This window comes from Rhodamnia argentea, chromosome 8 (assembly GCF_020921035.1).
Source record: "Rhodamnia argentea isolate NSW1041297 chromosome 8, ASM2092103v1, whole genome shotgun sequence".
Lineage (NCBI taxonomy): Eukaryota > Viridiplantae > Streptophyta > Magnoliopsida > Myrtales > Myrtaceae > Rhodamnia > Rhodamnia argentea.
The window spans coordinates 8,636,956-8,654,520 of NC_063157.1; positions in this window are offsets into that span (position 1 = coordinate 8,636,956).

Sequence of the window (17,565 nt, forward strand, 5' to 3'; positions counted from 1 at the left end):
AAAACATATAGCAAAGAAAAACACGAAAACTTATTATGAGTTTTAGGTTCCATCTGCCTAGAATCTGAAATTTACCCATTAGAATAGATACTTCAATTTTTTGAATCTGAAATTCATCCAGCATATTCTGAAACCTGAAATCGAACACATTTTCCCTCGGTCTGATTCCAAGTACACACGCTCGAACAATTACGTCGCAAAGAGGTGCATAGTATTGTTGGGTGACGTCATTCCTTATTCAGTGTTTGACGATGTGGCTTCTACGGCCAATAATTAGCCGTCAACATTATAAAAGCCCACGTGCTTTAATTTCTCGTGGGTTTTCTTCTAAAGGCTGCTCAATTGTTAAGTTGAATTTCTCCACGAGCATTAGGAGCGGTTCGCTCACTTTTTTTTTTTTTTTTTTAAATTTTATTTTCTCCCCCACCACTTTATTATCCATTCTAATTTCTAAGCATAATATAATAAGACCCCTTGTCGCTTTTTATAAAATTATTTCGTTGTTGGAAAGTGGGACAAAATCTGGAGGGATCTAAAATATCTACCCCCTCCTCCCTTTTTTTTGTAAATTATCTCGTATTTGGCGGGCCCCAGAGCCGAGGAGCCGACGGTCCAGAATGAAGGGAAAGCTCGGGAAGGTGAAAGCTGTAAAGCCAACTTGCGCATTTGAGATTCCCCATCACTGGAGCTAGCGTGACGGGCGGTGACGGTGACAGGCGAATCGACGGCCGGCGTCGTCCCGAGGGAAGATCTTTTCTACGGCCGGGATCCGATTGGGTCTTGATCTTGGGATGGGCGGGTCGTTTTCGTGCCGCCATTCGTACCTTATCGTAGCAAGAGTGGGAGTCGTCGTCGTCACGTGATGGTGATTTAACCCCAATTTTGTTACCCTCTACCAGCCAGCCGACGACCGGGCATGGTGTGAGCTGTGTTCATGTTCAGCAGCCAAAAGAGTTTTTTTTAACGTTAAATTAATTTCAAATGTAAGATAACTAATGATGTCTTGGCTTCTAGCATTGGAATGGAATGAGGGTCCCTTACTGCCCTGTCCACCTCTAGGAAGAAAAAAAACTGTCGTCCGGACACAAATTCACGGATGAATCGAGAGCTGTCCTGCTAAATTTTATAAAATTCGCGAGGAATCATATGATTGACGGTTGTGAGCGATTCAATTTGTCGTCGGTCGAGTTCATGCAAGATATTTTTAATAATAGATTGGGCACACTTGTGGTGAAGAAAATTCAATTTCTCCATGGAGAGAGGAGAAGGTTTTATTTAGGGAAAAATGACATAGATGGTCGTCGAACTTTAATCAAATGTGTAATGTCGTTCATGAACATTTAATTTATTGCGATAAATATTTAATCGAATCCCTAAATTATGTAAAAATGTTTAATTTTGTCCTTTTGTTAATTCGCGTCAGCAGAATTTTCCGACATGGAGGCTTTCAATTCGTTAAGTTTGGACGGTGGACAACCAAAAAAAAAAGGTTGCACGTGGACTATTCGCGTAAGATATTCCTATCAAATCATGATATAACAATCCATGTCATCAAATAACGATGGACATGCTAACATCCTAAATTTTTTTTCCTCCTTTAGTAAAGTAGAAGGATAAAAAGATAGATATGTTGCCTCATCATTTTTAAGAGTCTAACCCAGCATATAATAATTCATTTTGCGAGATAACGTCTAATTTGTAGTTTGAACAAATGAAATGAATATATTGAACATTTAAGAATCGTTCATAGATAATATCGAGCAAATTAAAAGTCCAGCCCCAACGCTACGCATTAAGGCAAAGTTTCGGGACCGTCCGTGTTATTTTCATTTTTAGGCCTCCTAAGATATTCCTTTGAGGGGACAGATAAGTTATGGCACTCTCCCGAGATTGTGACGCACGCATTTTTTGTGATGTAGAAAACCAATATAATGCGATCCAATCAGCTTAATTTGGAAACTTTTTTATGACCAAGTTGATATCGACCATTCAATGTGTACCGTCCAACTAGTCAAATGGGTTTGGCCGTTTGTAACATCATTGCGTAATTGTCTCGATTCATATTGGTTGAGAGTATCCTTGCACAAGAGCCGTCGAGTCTCCCGATCTCCAAGTCAGACAACACACACATAATTCCTTGAAAACCTTCTAGTCTCGATGTGAATAGTTTTGTTTGTTTGTTTTTTTTTTTTTTCTGGTTACCTTATTTCCAGTGTTACTTAATTTATCAATCCAATAGGTGCTGGCGTGACAAATAATCGTAACATTTGTTATTTACATTAAGTGAAAGGACCAACATATCAAGAAAGAGTAGCGGTTTAAGGCGCATGGCAACACTTCATAATCAGAATTTCTGCTCTAGAAGTGCTTCTAAAGTAAAAATCCGTTTGGCAACACAACTTCTAAAACATAAATCTATTTGGTTACGCAACTTCATTTTTCTACTCATGAAGCAATTTTTTGCTTCAGAATTTGTTTTTGAACAACTTTTAGAAGTAAAAAGAAAAGTTACTTCTCTCCAAAAGTTAAAATCAGAAAGAGACACTATGTCGCCGCCGGTGACCGCCGTCCATCACCGTCGATCTCCTCCAGTCATTAAATAAAAAAAAAATTAAAAATATAAAATATGTTTCAAAATATAAAAAAAAAATTGTAATAAATTTTCATTAAATTTTGTATTACATGAAAGTGTTTTAGCAATATCATCTTTTTAACGAATTATGAGAAATAAATGTTCCATGATTTGGTTAAATAGGATTTCACAAAGACACAATCATGGCAAAGTGGATCGAGCAATTAACCCAAGTTGGTTAAATGGCATCCCACAAATATTTTAAAGTGGACCGAGCAACCTTTCCCACAAAGACACAATTATACTACTGTTGTTGCCGTCTTTGAACTTCTTAAGTCATCTATCTTATTTCTCGGACTCTTGAAAACAAGGAAATTTAATGTCGAGAAGGTAAAATGCATGTATGTTTCTGTTCATCGTTATTATTCACACATTTCAAAGCACTATACAGGATTTGTGAGTGTCATTTTGAGATGCACTCCCTTGGAATTTTTCCTTAGGTTCTCAACAAGTGCCGGAACAAATTGTTGCAAAGTGTTGTTACTTATCATAAAACAACTCTTCCAATAATATGGTTTACTGAATGTATCATGATGTACCTCCGAACTAGAGATGGTTTAGGCTCGAAGAAGGTTTATATACTATGCCCATTGCGACATAAACCATCCTAGAGGCACAGGTGAGGAAGCTTAGCCATCATATTCATTGATAGAATTTTCTCATAAATTTGGTCTCCATTTGCATAAAATAATTAAATGGAAAATTATATGTAAATCCGTCGGTATTTACATTTCACTTTCTTGAATAACATGCATTTTAGGTTATGATCAATAATTTCTCGTAGTGTGTTAGTAATGCTCTAAAAGTAGAAATTTTCAACCGTTACCAAACGAACTTCTGTTTCAAAAGAAAAAATTTTGTCATGTTATCAAATGCCTTTCTCTTATCAGAAATTAACTTTTGGAGCCAAAGTATAAAAATCAACTTCCGCTTAGAAGCAGAAGTAGAAAAATTAACTTCTAGCTAGAAGTTGATTTCTAAATTAGAAGTGTTGTCATGCGTGCCCTTAGTTGCTAGAAAGGCATAAAAAAAAAAATCATAAACCTACTGTATTGGTACTAACTTAATGTATACAGCTAAGTTAGGCCGAAAATTACCGACATGGATGCCGTTTATCCTACGTGGCATGTCTGTTGTTGACATTGACATTTTTTATAATGTTTTTTTGAAATTTTTTTCTTTTTTTTTTTCCTCTCTTCCTTTTTTTTTACAAAAGTTATAAAGAAAATGTTCACGTCGGTGTTAACCATGCCACGTAGGATGATCTAAGTCTACGTTAGTAATTTTTGGCCTAAATTGACCCGATGAACTGAATTGGTATCAATAAAAAAAAGTTTAGGATTAAATTGCTCCAATTGAAAGGTTTGTGATTGAATTGGTACAAATGCAATATGTTATGGATTTTTTTGGCACCTTTCCCATATAGTTGCTTTTCTTTTTTTATCATTTTTAGTTTAGTTCCTTTAGGGAGTCGATGGAACCAGAAAATTCAGACTCCGAGCATTTTGCAACAGATCAAGAATTAGTGATGTCTCCATCCCTTTCGTTGTTTATTCAACGCAATCGATAAGCGAACTTTCAAGCTACCTCAACGTCACATTCACCGTAACAAGAAGAGGAGACCATATAGACTAGAAAAAGGCTCTCGCTTGCATCATCTACATCAGGTAGACTGCATAGTGACCATGTAAGATTAACTTATGTTTAATCCGATTGACAGTCTGTTCAGCCTAATGAAGGATATGCCAAAACCTTGCAATTTTTATGAACCGGACGCAAGTGAAGTTGAAAACGCGCCCGGGCATCGAATCATGTTCGAGAACGAAAATCATGCCAAACTAGAGTCTTTTTCGCAAAAGGGAATGCAACTCCGGAGTCAAATTCGGGATAGAAACTGCACTTACGGAGAGGGGTAATGCGGCGCCGGAGTCAACAAAATTAGAGATAAACTTGAAGTGACGATACACCAAGGAGATGTCCAATGGAGAAGGACGACAATCGCTTTATTCAAACTCTGTTAAAAAATTCTCATCATCCTGAAGTTGCGACAAAGGGAAAAGTATCGAGAAACTTTAAAGAAGGGTGGATCGCCGTGTAACAGTGCGTACATGCAGCCATCAATCTACAGGAATGGCCACTCAGTTCAGGTTCACAGTCTTCACGCCACAACATCGATCGGACAAGACGCAATACCAACGATTCCTCATTGAACTGGCCTGGTCATCGGGTGCATCGCGTCGCTCTTAATAATGTTTTTGTGAAAATCATCTAAAAAATCCTGAACTTATTGTAGTATTGCCAATTCGATCCTAAAACTTCCAGATTTGCCAATTGAATACTAAATCTTTTATTTTTTTTTTACCAATCGAATCGATTCGATCAATTTTGGCAAGAAATCGCTAAAATGGATGACGGTCATCCTACGTGGCATAGCCGGCACTAACGTGAATAATTTTTAATACTATTGTAGTTATATTATTTTTTTTTTATTTTCTTTATGCAATTATTTCCTAAACGGCCAGCAACTAAAGGCCGGTGATCCTTGCCGGCCCTTGGGCGAGGCTGTCGTAAGCCACAGCGAGGGCGTCCTTTAAACAGAAGGAGAAAAAGAAAATCAGAAAGAAAAGAAAAGGCAAAGAAAAAAACAAATTATATAAAAAAAACTCAAATAAATATTAATTATCATTAAAAATTATTCATATTAGCATCGGCCGTATGACGTACGACGCCCAATGTTCACGTTAGCTATTTACGGCCAAAATTAATTGGATGACCTCAATTGGCAAATGATGAAAAGGTTTATGCCTCAATTAGTAAAAGTAAAATGTTCAAGACCGAATCGATAAAAGTACAATAAATTTAAGATTTTTTGGATAATTTTTTTATCCTGAAAAGATACGGGATTGTGTTGAACGATATGGGACAAAGGTACCTCAACATGCAGACTTCCCCACCGGAGGTGATCATTGGGCGAGCCACGCCCGGGCTCGAACGTCCAGCCTGATTTGTTTCTAACCCTGCCAATCACATGACATTAGCCGGCTCGAGCCAAAGACGGGCGGGGCCTGGTTTTCTCAACTAAGAACATCATCCAAATATGTTTATTTACCTTACCTCTCGAGCCAACCAAGCCGACAACCGTTGATCACCTCTATCTATTCACGACGATGAGTGTCGGGGGAAGGGGGACTCCTTCAAATTTTCAGAGTGGCAAGGCTTCTTGATTTTGCCAAACCACATTCCTCCAACGACATGTCGCTTCGGCCCCTCGTGCTACTTCAATCAATACTTGTTCTCCCTAACTCCTTTAAGGTTAGGCGAAATGTCACAAGCAATGAATGCAGTCTAGAGGAATTAAATAGACGCACTATAAAAAAAACATGTTCGGTCGTTTTGCTGCTAGCCTGCTAAAGATGTGGAAACGAACACTTTCGTACTTTAGTAAAATTTGATGGAGATTCCTTACTTTAATGGAGATTTCATTGAATAACATAGGCGGTATGTGATAGAAAAGTTCGACTCACGCCTCGGACAAGGGCTCTGGCCGGAATATTTCTAAAAGTAGAATTGCATCTTGTAACTTTCATTAATGTATATGAGATATTACTGCACCTCACAGTCAAGAAAGTTATTGTTGAGACTCGTCCATAATCATTTGCTCGGACTCGCTCAGTGTGTTGCCTTAGGCCATATTCGCCCCGGCCGCCTCAGCGGGCCACCGAGATCGTAATCAGGTGGAAAAAATGGCACCGGTAACGTAGCGTCACCTCGTCTTTGTCAACGAAAGAAGCTAATGATAAGAGACCAATGCAAGAGCGGACGAGGGGAAATCTGTTGTCTCTCTTTGTCGGGTCCTTACCAAAGGGCAAAGAATCGTGGAAGAGGAATGGGGGGTTGGCATTTGATTGTTGTCAAGTGGCGCTCCCAACACACACGCACAAAAACAAGGTACAAGGGGGTGATTGGAGTTATCCCAACAGAGGGGAAATCGTTTAGGATTTAACATGGGGCTCAAGACCCGGACAGGGACATGCGGACGCCAATGCCACGCCAATCGCCTTATCTCCTCATCACGTATGGAGGAGTCCCGTAGCCTCACCAAGCACACAAACTCTTCTCCATAGTCCCATCTCTCTCCTCCTTTTGTTCCCATGCTTTGCCCCTAATAATGACCAGATAAGCCCTAGAAGTGATGGCTTACGAGTTACGACTGATTGCACACTCAGCCACTTCGATATGGTGGTAGCTTCGGAGGTATTTCGTACGGCATTCTCCATTTTATAGGATTACTGTCAAGTGTTCTAAAAACTTAAGTTATTAGATGAAAACACGGGTTTTCATATTACTCCTCCTCACGCGTAGGCTAGACTTTAGCCTAAGGCGTGGAAATATGCAACTGGAGAGCTAAATAGGGGCTTGAAAAGATTTGAACTCGGGACATCTTGCTCCGATACCACGCGAGATTTTGTGAACTCATTGCTGATTGTTCTAAAAACTTAATCTATTAGATGAATGTGTAGTTCATTATTTAATTATTCTATCGCTCTCAACTCCCTCTCTTTGCACTTAGACGTGGGTTTTCATCTAATTTATCGTCGTCGAGGCTTTCGTCTTCCAATCGAGCTTACCAGGAGAGAGAACATTAAGATGGAAAATCCGCGGTGCTCTTTGACGGTGAAAACATTTCCACCGACCGTTAACGTCGGGTTTCAATGGGTTGGTTCTCTAACATGCTATAGATCCGAGTTTCTATTCCGACCATGCGTCAGCTGCTTGCGGTAGCCCACCTTCCGCTTGTTCTCTGGATTTGTATTGAACCTCGTCCATGTTTAAGCCTTCAAGGATGAAATCTTATTGACTAGGACCACCTGTGAATCGCTTAGTTCTCTTGATCGGGAAAAGGAGTTGGATCCGCGCGCGATTTTTGGTTGGTGGGTCAATACCAAAAGAAGGTAACATTTGATTGAGAATTAGGATTGACAGAGCTGGTTTACCTTGGGGTCCGTTGATTGATCTGAGGTCGCTTGGGCTTGTTTTTCCATGCACGTGCGAACGGTCACTTTCGACGGGGTTTCATCTTGGCGGGGGCCATTGTATTGAATTTTTTTTTTTTGTGACTTCTCGATTTTTAATTTCTTTATGTCCACACAAAACGAATCGGAAAGATTGTTTCTCTTTTTTCTTTTCCTTGATAGTTTTTCTTTGAGAAATGATACGAATAGTTGTTAAGTTTTGATCCAATGTGTAATGCGATCCGTCAAATTTTAATTTATTTAATATGATTTCTAAATTTCTAATTAAAAAAAATATGATTTCTAAATTTTAGCGCGATGCGCAATGTAGTCCATAAACTTATAATTTGTTCAACGAGGTACATAGTCAATTTAAACCCTAAATTATAAAAAAATTTCACTGTTGTCCTTATATTAATTCAAGTTCAGGAACAATATTTTAAATATTTTTATACAGTCCAGATACTAAATTGAATATATTCCAAAAATTCGGAGACCACATTGAATAAATTAAAAGTTTAGGACGACGTTACATATGAGTTAAATTTTAAGGATCACATTGAATAAATTAAAAATTCATGGATCACATGCACGTTGCGCCAAAGTTCGAGAATCATCCGTGTAATTATTCTTTCTTTTCTTTTCTTTTCTTTTTAATTTTTCTTGACAAAATAGGGTTTTGGTCCCTCAATCGAACGATAGATCGATGGGGTGGAATTTCTTCCGTTACTCCCGACTCACTCTTCCAAGGACCAAACTATGGAGTCCGTGAATGCCATGGTTATCTTAAATGGTTGACTGCGGAGGTGGTCAAAGTACGAGTCAATCAGCCGCCAACCACATGCCATGCATGATCTTCATCAATGTAAGGTTTCGTTATAGTAATTCAAATTTATGGATAATATTGAACATTTTCATACGATTCAAGGACTATATTGAACATATATCGAAAATTTAAAGATCGCATCAAATAAATTAAAAGTTTCGAGAATATATTGCATATTGAGTTAAATTTTAAGAACTACATTGAACAAATTAAAATTTCATGAATCACATTACACACTGTGCCAAAGTTTGAGAATCATTTGTGTAGTTATCCTTTTTTCTTTTCTTTTTTAATTGTTTGCAGAACATAAAAAAGGTTTTGGTCCCTCAATCGAACGATGGATCGATGGGGTGGAATTTCTTTCATCACTTCCAACTCAATTTTCCAAGGACGAAAGTATGGAGTCCGTGAATGCCATGGTTATCTTAAATGGTTGACTGCGGAGGTGGTCAAAGTACGAGTCAATCAGCCGCCAACCACATGCCATGCATGATCTTCATCAATGTAGGGTTTCGTTATAGTAATTCAAATTTATGGATAACATTGAATATTTTTATACGGTCCAAGGACTAAATTGAACATGTATCGAAAATTCAAAGATCACATGAAATAAATAAAAAGCTTGGAAAAGACATTGTATATTGAGTTAAATTTTAACAACAATATTGAACAAATTAAAATTTCATGAATCACATTGCACACTGTGTCAAAGATTTCTTTCATTTCTCCCAACTCAATTTTCCAAGGATGAAAGTATGGAGTCCGTGAATGCCATGGTTATCTTAAATGGTTGACTCTGGAGGTGGTCAAAGTGCGAGTCAATCATCCCCCAGCCACATGCCATGCATGATCTTCATCAATGTAGGGTTCACGCACATTCCGCCCCTCCGGGGCTCTCTGGCATTTCAATGAAGGATTAGTGCTCGCTTTTACAGACTGGGCGGACTTGTTTTCTGCACATTCCTTGTCTAGTACCCCGCCGATATGAGTAGCTATTTACTCGCTAGAGTCACAATTGTCCTTATCGATGGCGACGTGCACGAGATGTGGGGAAAACTGGTAATGCAAACGTTATACAGTCGAACTATTTGCGAACTATTATTAAAGAGTGATTACGTGCACCGAGCTCGATGTGGATCTTATGTGACTCTCACTTAATTCACCGAAGCTGGGCACACATGAGGCAGGTGTGCACAATATCGAGACGATACTAGGAAGTTGGATAGAATTTTGGGATACAAAGACAAATTTAGAAATTTTGTTCATAGAGTGATAAGAGCCTATCTTGATGGACAAACGGACGGAGAAGAACCGCGGCATGGCCGATTACCTGTTCTTTAAGATTAAAAGTCCCACGTTAGGGGGACAAACGCCGAAAAACTCGAAAACCTTTGTTAAGCCCACAGCCTTTTGGGCCTAAAACTAGGTCCTCGGATAAATACAAAATCCCGTCCTATCTGATATTACCTCGCACGATGTCCTTCTGAATAATAGGATGATCAAATTCATCCGGGCTTAGGAGATGTAAAACGGACGGACCGGATCAAATTTGGGTCACACATGAATTTGGATAAGATCGACTTAGGTTGCGTTTGTTTCACGAAAATATTTTCTTGAAAAATATTTTCCCCAATTTCTAGTATTTGGGGTAGATAATTTGTGGTCGAGGAAAATATTTTTTAATCAATGAAAGATATCCTTCTAAATCTAGGGAAAATGATTGGCTTTTTTGAGAAAAGGAAATCATTTTCCTCTCTATCTCAGGCTTCTCTCTCGTGTAACTTTCTGAAATAGAAAAAATCTTCTTTTTTCTCGTCCTCTTCCTCCATCCCTCACGATCTCTCTCTCTCCTCCATTCCCGTTCTCTCTCTTCACAGTCTCTCTCTCTCTTCAACACTTGCCATTCCGATTCCAAGAGCTACGATCTGGGGATGTCGAGCTCGCCAGATCTGACGAGGCTGAGGCTCACCTCGCCCTTCTCGAGTGAGGCCAATAATCGCGGCCTCGCCAATGGCGAGCTGGAACGGTCTCGCTAGTTCATCTTCCATTTAGGGCTCTAAAGAACCTTCAACAAATTAGGCTTGCTTTTGCTTAAGGAAACGATCTTGCTCTAATGGTGAGGCTCGGCGGCCGGTTGCCGTGGTTGCTCGCAGGCGAAAAAGAAAGAAAAAAAGGAAAAAGAAAAATAAAATAGATAAAAGAAAAAAGAAAAAACAATAAGAAAGAAAAACAAAAGAGAAAAAAGAAAAAGGAAAAAAAATTAAAAAATTCATTTTTTTAAAAAATTATTATAATACGCATATGGTGAAAATTGATTTTTCTTACCAAACGATGAAAAAATATTTTCCCATTCATTTTCAAATTTCAACCAAACACCAAAAAATATCGTCGTTTTCCACGAAAATGATTTTCTAAAAAATATTTTCAAAAATGCCACATTTTTCGCGAAACAAATAGAGTCTTAATGAACTTTTTATTGACTTGTCTCCTAATATAATGCAATCTATCCATATCCAGCTTAATTCAGGTCCAACCCAAATCTAGCTCGACAACTTAGGCTTGTTTGTTTCATGAAAAATAACTTCCAGAAAAAAGTATTTCGGATTTTCCGGCATTTGGTTCATTAAAAAATTTCCCACCAATGAAAAAACCACCTTTAAACGTGGAAAGAAGAAAATCATTTTCCCTTATCTTCCTTACGTGCATTCCTTCACATTCCTTTTCATTTTGATTATTTTGATTATTTTTTATTTATTTATTTATTTTTCTTTCTTTTCTTTTTTCTTTGTTTTTATTTTTTCCTTCTTCCTTGCCCGGTTCTCGACCATGGCCACGGTCGACGAGCCACGGATGCAAGCTTGCCCTACCGCTCGCTAGTCGCAGTGGAGGAAGAAGAAAAATTGAAAAGAAAACAACTAGATAAAGTAAAATTTTATTAAAAAATTATTGTTGTTTCTTTAAAAATTATAAAAAAAGTATTTACGTGATTGCTAACTGTACCATGTGGGACAGTCAGCATCAATATCGATAAGTTCTGGTTGAATAATGATGTGGAAAATCAAATTATATTTTCCTTACCAAACGACGGAAGATATTTTCCAATTTATTTTTAGATCCCAATCAAATACAAAAAAATATTATCATTTTCCTGAAAAATGACTTCTAAAAAATCCTTTATCCAATGTTTGCATTCCCTGGTTTCCGAGTCTATACTTCAAACCCTCTCAATAACCCTTTCTGTCACGTACCGCAGGCTAAAATTCATCTGACAATCATTAAATCATTACAAAGATGTATTGCATAATGTGCGGGTAAAGAGAAATTTCAAGCGGATCTTTGATTATTTACAGGGATTCGGGAACATGGATAATGTGCGTGTATTTTGAAGAAGTCGTCGAAGTTTCTTTCTTGTGATTGTTTCGTTGACTTGGCGGATCAGTACTTCAGCAGATTTTTTTTCCTTTTTATTTTGGACTTTGGATGTTCGATCTGTCATAAACACTTTTTCTACCGTGAATCTATAGCTTAGTTGCGTGTGAAATTCGTCAACTTATGGAAAACAACATTTCTTGCTCTTTAAATTTCTTGCCTCATCAAGTTATAACAATCTCGCTCAGGAACGAGCCACGCATGATCAGGCCTAATTTCAACTTTTGAGCCATCACTGAATGTTTTGTGCTGAAAGATCGGATTCGGTCCATGGGAACAGATCCCGTCCATAGCCGATCGAAAGGTCATTAGACTCATTACTCTCGTATTTCCTAGCGCCCCCCAGAGATTCATCAAGTTGCATTCACCTACCATCCCTTATGGATTTGTCTTAGATCCACCGCGTCGTGTGACACCTTCTGCACGAGCACGTCCGTCGCGAGACGCGTGTTTCATGCGATCGATGGTATTTGCATGAGAAAAAAGAAGACGGAAAGAGGGAACCACTCAACCAACGAAAGGCGTGAGAGTAGACATGTGTTTCATCATTGGAAGATGCTTTCTTTTTTCTTGATTAGAGTAGATGAAATTGGAATAGGCTAACCCATTAGCTCTTCCTCACTCAAAATTACCAGATAACGATGGTCTTTGTTAGCGTACTTCACATGGATTGTTACATCATGTAGGGTTCACGTGGGACTCGTGTAATTTAATAGCTCATGCAAAATATGCTAACACACTTATACAATACGTAAAGAAGACTCCATTTGAAAAAAAAATGGAAGTGCCATAAGCGCAAAATCCAAAGAAAGGTATGGACAATGTCGCTCTCCCAATTTTGAAACTATAAAAAGCCTCATCAAGTCCAATGCAATGCCGCTCAGCAGCAGACAACCAGCCCCACCAGTTTTGTCGCGCCCCTACATCTGATTAGCTTTGGTGATTTCCATTTTCTTTGTCGTTAAAAGTTTCATACTTAGAAATTTAAATAGAAACAGCTAGTCTGACAATCTAACGATCTTGTCATTATTTCCGACCCCATAATATTCTAATTAATTAGCGCTTTATTCAAAACACGCAGTGATGATATGCAGATTTATGGTAAAAAATGATCGACAATCTTGTCGGATCGTCGGGAAAGCATTCTCTAATGTGAATGTTGTTCGCGTGGTGTCCTTAACTTTGTCTATTGGAAGTTCCTTTCTGGCTCCGTCTATTTCAAGTAAAACATTTTTCGAGAAATTTTTTTTCTCATTTTTCGATTTTTGGATTGACTTCAAAAAATGAGTCAACGAAAAATATTTTCCCACCAAAACTTAAATTCAGGAAAATCATTTTTCGAATTTTAGATAGGTATCGACGCTTGAACCAGTAACCCTACGCTTGGGCACGGAAATCCTAATGCTCGTTCCTTAGACCCACGTCCTTGGCAGCGGTGCTCGGGTCCATCATGGCCGAGCCCCGGACCCCCATGCCCATGCCCGAATCTCCGACTTCCGAGCCTAGGTAAGTCAAGGCCGGGCCCATGACTCCCGTGACCATGACCGTGCCCAGGTCCTCAAGTTTGCGTTTTCTGAACTTTTCAAACTTAGCAAACTAAAACATTTGAGTAGTTGCATGTGTCATACTTTAGTAAAATTTGACGGAGCTTTCCTAATTTAATGGGAATTCACTGAACGATACGGGCATTTTTGTGATATAAAAGTTCGGCCCATGCCTCGGACGAGGGCTCTGGCCCGAATATTTTTAGGAGTAGAATATTCTTGTGAGTTTCATTGATGTATATGAGATATTCTCGCACATATTCACTTTACCGTGATCCATTGACCCTCAACGATCAATAAAGTCACCAGTGAGACCCGTCCACCATATAGGTTACTAAGGTTAGTATGAGTAATATAACCGGGTCTATATAGGTCCAGACAAGCATATTGTGGACTAGTTTGTGCCGGAGTAGGAAATCATTTGCTCGAACTAGCTCAGTGCGCTGCCTTAGGCCGTATTAGCCCCGACGAGCTTAGTGGGTCACCGAGCTTGTAATCAGATCCAATAATCGCATTAGCAACGTAGTGCCACCGTGTCCTTGTCACCGAAAGAAGCTAATGATAAGAGAGCAATGTGAGAGCGGACAAAGGGAAATCTACCGTCTCTCTTTGTCGGGTCCTTACCAAAGGGGAAAGAATCGTGGCTGAGGAATGGAGGGTTGGCATTTGATTGTTGTCAAATAATGGATTCTTCCTTGTTCGGGGTTTCTGGAAATGATAAAGAAAGAAAGTTGACATTATCTCATTATCTAGAAACAGAAATAATCATCTAGAAAAAAATGCAGACGATTCCACGTCATCGGTGTCGGCCTCTGTTGTCGAATGGGAGGGAAGGGGTAAAACGTCTAGGATTTCACATGGAGCTCAAGACCGGACAGGGAAATGCGGACGCCGATGCCTCGCCGATAGCCTTATCTCCTCGTCACATATCGGAGTCCCTTAGCCTCACCAAGCACAAAAACTCTTCTTGATAGTTCCATCTCTCTCCTCCTTTTGTTCCCATGCTTTGCCCCATGATGATGACCAGATAAGCCCTAGAAGTGATTGCTTACGACTGATTAGACGCTTAGCCATTTGTGAACTACCGTCAACTATTCTAAAAATTTGAGCTATTAGATGAATGCGCGATTTAATATTGATTATTCCGTCACTCTCCCTTACGTGTATGCTGGACTTTAGCTTGAGCGGCTTGAAAATATGCATCCGGAGAGGTAAATAGAGGCTTGAAAAGATTTGCACTTATCTCTTGCTCTAATATCATATGAGATTTTGTGAGCCCACTACCAACTATTTTAAAAACTTAATCTGTTAGATGAATACATGATTTAGGATTTAATTATTCTATCACCCCCCATTCCCTCTCTTTGTACTCCTTTGTGGGTTTTCGTCTAATTCCTTCGTCATCGAGGCTTACGTCTTTCAATCGAGCTTACCAAGAGAGGGGACATTAGGATGTAAAACCCACAGCACTCTACGGCGATTGAAATGCTTCCATTGTCCGTTAATTTTAGGGTTTCAATCAGTTGGTTCTCCAACATGATATAGATCCGAGTTTCTATCCCAACCGCGCATCAGCTGCTTGAGCTAGCCCACATTCCACTCGTCCTTTGGATTCTATCAACCAGGTCCATGTTTAAGCCTTCAAGGACGAAATTTTATTGATTAGGACCATGTGTGAATTGCTTAGTTCTCTTGATCGGGAAAGGAGTTGGATCCGCAAGTGAACGAGTTAATCCGAAAATAATGGGTACCCACGAGCTTAGACCCTAGAGACACGCCAAGAAAGTGATAAACATAAGAAGTACAATATCCATGTTCCCGAATCCCTGTAAATAATTAACAATCCACTTGAAATTTCTCCTCACCCGCGCATTATGCAATACATCTTTGTGATGATTTTAATGATTGTCATATGAATTTTAGCCTGTGGTATGTGACAGAAAGGGTATTGAAATCGGAGGAATTGAAATATAATGAGACAACGGAAAATATTTGCCCACCAAAGCATAAATTTAGGAAAATGACTTTCAATTTTTTCGAATTGAAAATCATTTTTCAAAATTTAACTAGATATCGACGCTTGAACCAAAAACTCTACGATTGCGTACGAGAACCCCAATGCTCGTTCTCTGGGCTCACATCCTTGATGGCTGTGCTCGGGTACATCAAGGTCGGGCCCAGGACTCCCTTGACCGTGCCTGTGCCCGTGCCCGTGCTTGGATCCCTTATTTTGTGTTTTCTGGACTTTTCAAACTTAGCAAACTGAAACAGCTAAGCAGTCCCATGTGTTGTTCCTATTGCCAGCTGCTGCCTACCTCCCCTTTCTTTGTCATATTATATGCGTCCTTCCTGTCCTTCGTTCATGGAGGAGACCATGGAGATCTCACTCTCCTCTCCAGGAGGGAGGAGAAGGAGAAACTAGAGATTTCATTGTTTCCGATCAGAGATCCGTGGATCACAGACATCCGCGGCGTTTCATCTCTGAAAACTTACTTCCTTCTCAATGCTCGGGGCATCCGTCCAATGTAGGCGGAAGCGAAGTAGTACTCTCACAAAGTTGTCCAATTTGAATGGTGTTCTTGACTCCATTCCTGACTGGTTGTTTGTGCTTAGGCCCTTTCGAGAAGGGTACCTGACTGGTTGGACATCGGTCCGGACAAGAACATGACAAGACAGGTAATTTCATCTGCAGCTACCAAATTTTTTTAACGACGCCGTCTCTCGGGATCCAAAGTCTAACGATTCAAACAAATCTGTCTCTTAATTTCTCTATCAGTTTATATCAGGTGAAATTATCCAAAAAGTCATACACCTATTTTACTTTTGTCAATTTAGTCATAAATTTTTAATTTTGCCAATTGAGTTTTAAATTTTTTTACGTTTTGCCAATTGAGACCAATAAACTAATTTTGGTCGAAAATCGCTGACATAGACGCCGATCGTCCTACTTGACATGACTGACGTTGGCGTGTATAATCATTTAGTTTTATTTTTAAATTTAAGTTTTATATTATATTTGGAATTTCTTTCTTTTTTCTATTTTTTTTCATCGTGCAGGTGAGGGTTATTGACAGTGCCGCGAAGTCCCTGGGCGGGGGACGTACTTGCCAAAACTAAGTGAGGGCTTGTGGTTCGGTATCCAAACTAGGGGTATACATTGGTCCCGATTGAACTCGAATGCCGAACCAACTAGTTCTGGGTAGTTCTTGGTTCCAAAAATTTAAAATAGGGAATAACTGGCCCGGTTCTCAGTTCCACATAAGGAACAGAACTGCTCGGATCTAACCGATGGATCGGCCGAGATTTCTTATTTCTTGTTTTTTTTTTTTAAGCAAACAATAATAAATCCTTTTATTTTTGAGAAACTCTTACTGGTAGCTTATGAAGCACCGACACGTCAAGGAGGCCATCACGTCGTTGTCGGATATGGACGCACGCGCGACACGCGGTCACAGAGGAGAGACAGAGAGAGATAAAGAGGGGTGCAGTGAAAAGACGCAAGATGAGAGAGGAGAGAGCATGCATGTCTAATTTGCTGTGCACCTTAGTCTGCAGAGCTCTAGTTACAGCCTTTTTTTTTTTTTTTTAAGTAATAGGAGAGATAATAATATTTTCTCTGAAAATCTAATTTGGGCCCACAGCACACGTGGCTCCACATATTGATTGGGGGACCACATCACTTGGACTTCAGAGAGCATCCAAATATTTTCTCGATCAAGTGTTTAATTTTCTTTTTTACTTTACTATTTTTTTAGGCTGATTGAAGTTAAATTACGAAATTAAGACCTCTAAATTCTCCATTTATATATATAAATAATAATTTATCATGTATAAAAATATACATTTAATATATAACGTGCCTTCAACGTGTCGAAAATCTTTATTTTTTAGAAATGTCGCATCGACATATCGTGTCGTATCGAATCGTATCGCATGTCATACTATTTAGCTCTTAGGAAATAGAAGAAATGACAAAAAAAAGAAAGAAGAAATCATCGATTCCAGGATCTAATGAGTTCTACAAACTGAGAATCAATGCTGCGGGTCCCGTTCTAAATTCCAAAGCGGGAACCGACCAACCCAAGGATCTCACTTCCTCAAACTCGTCTACTTGATACCCTT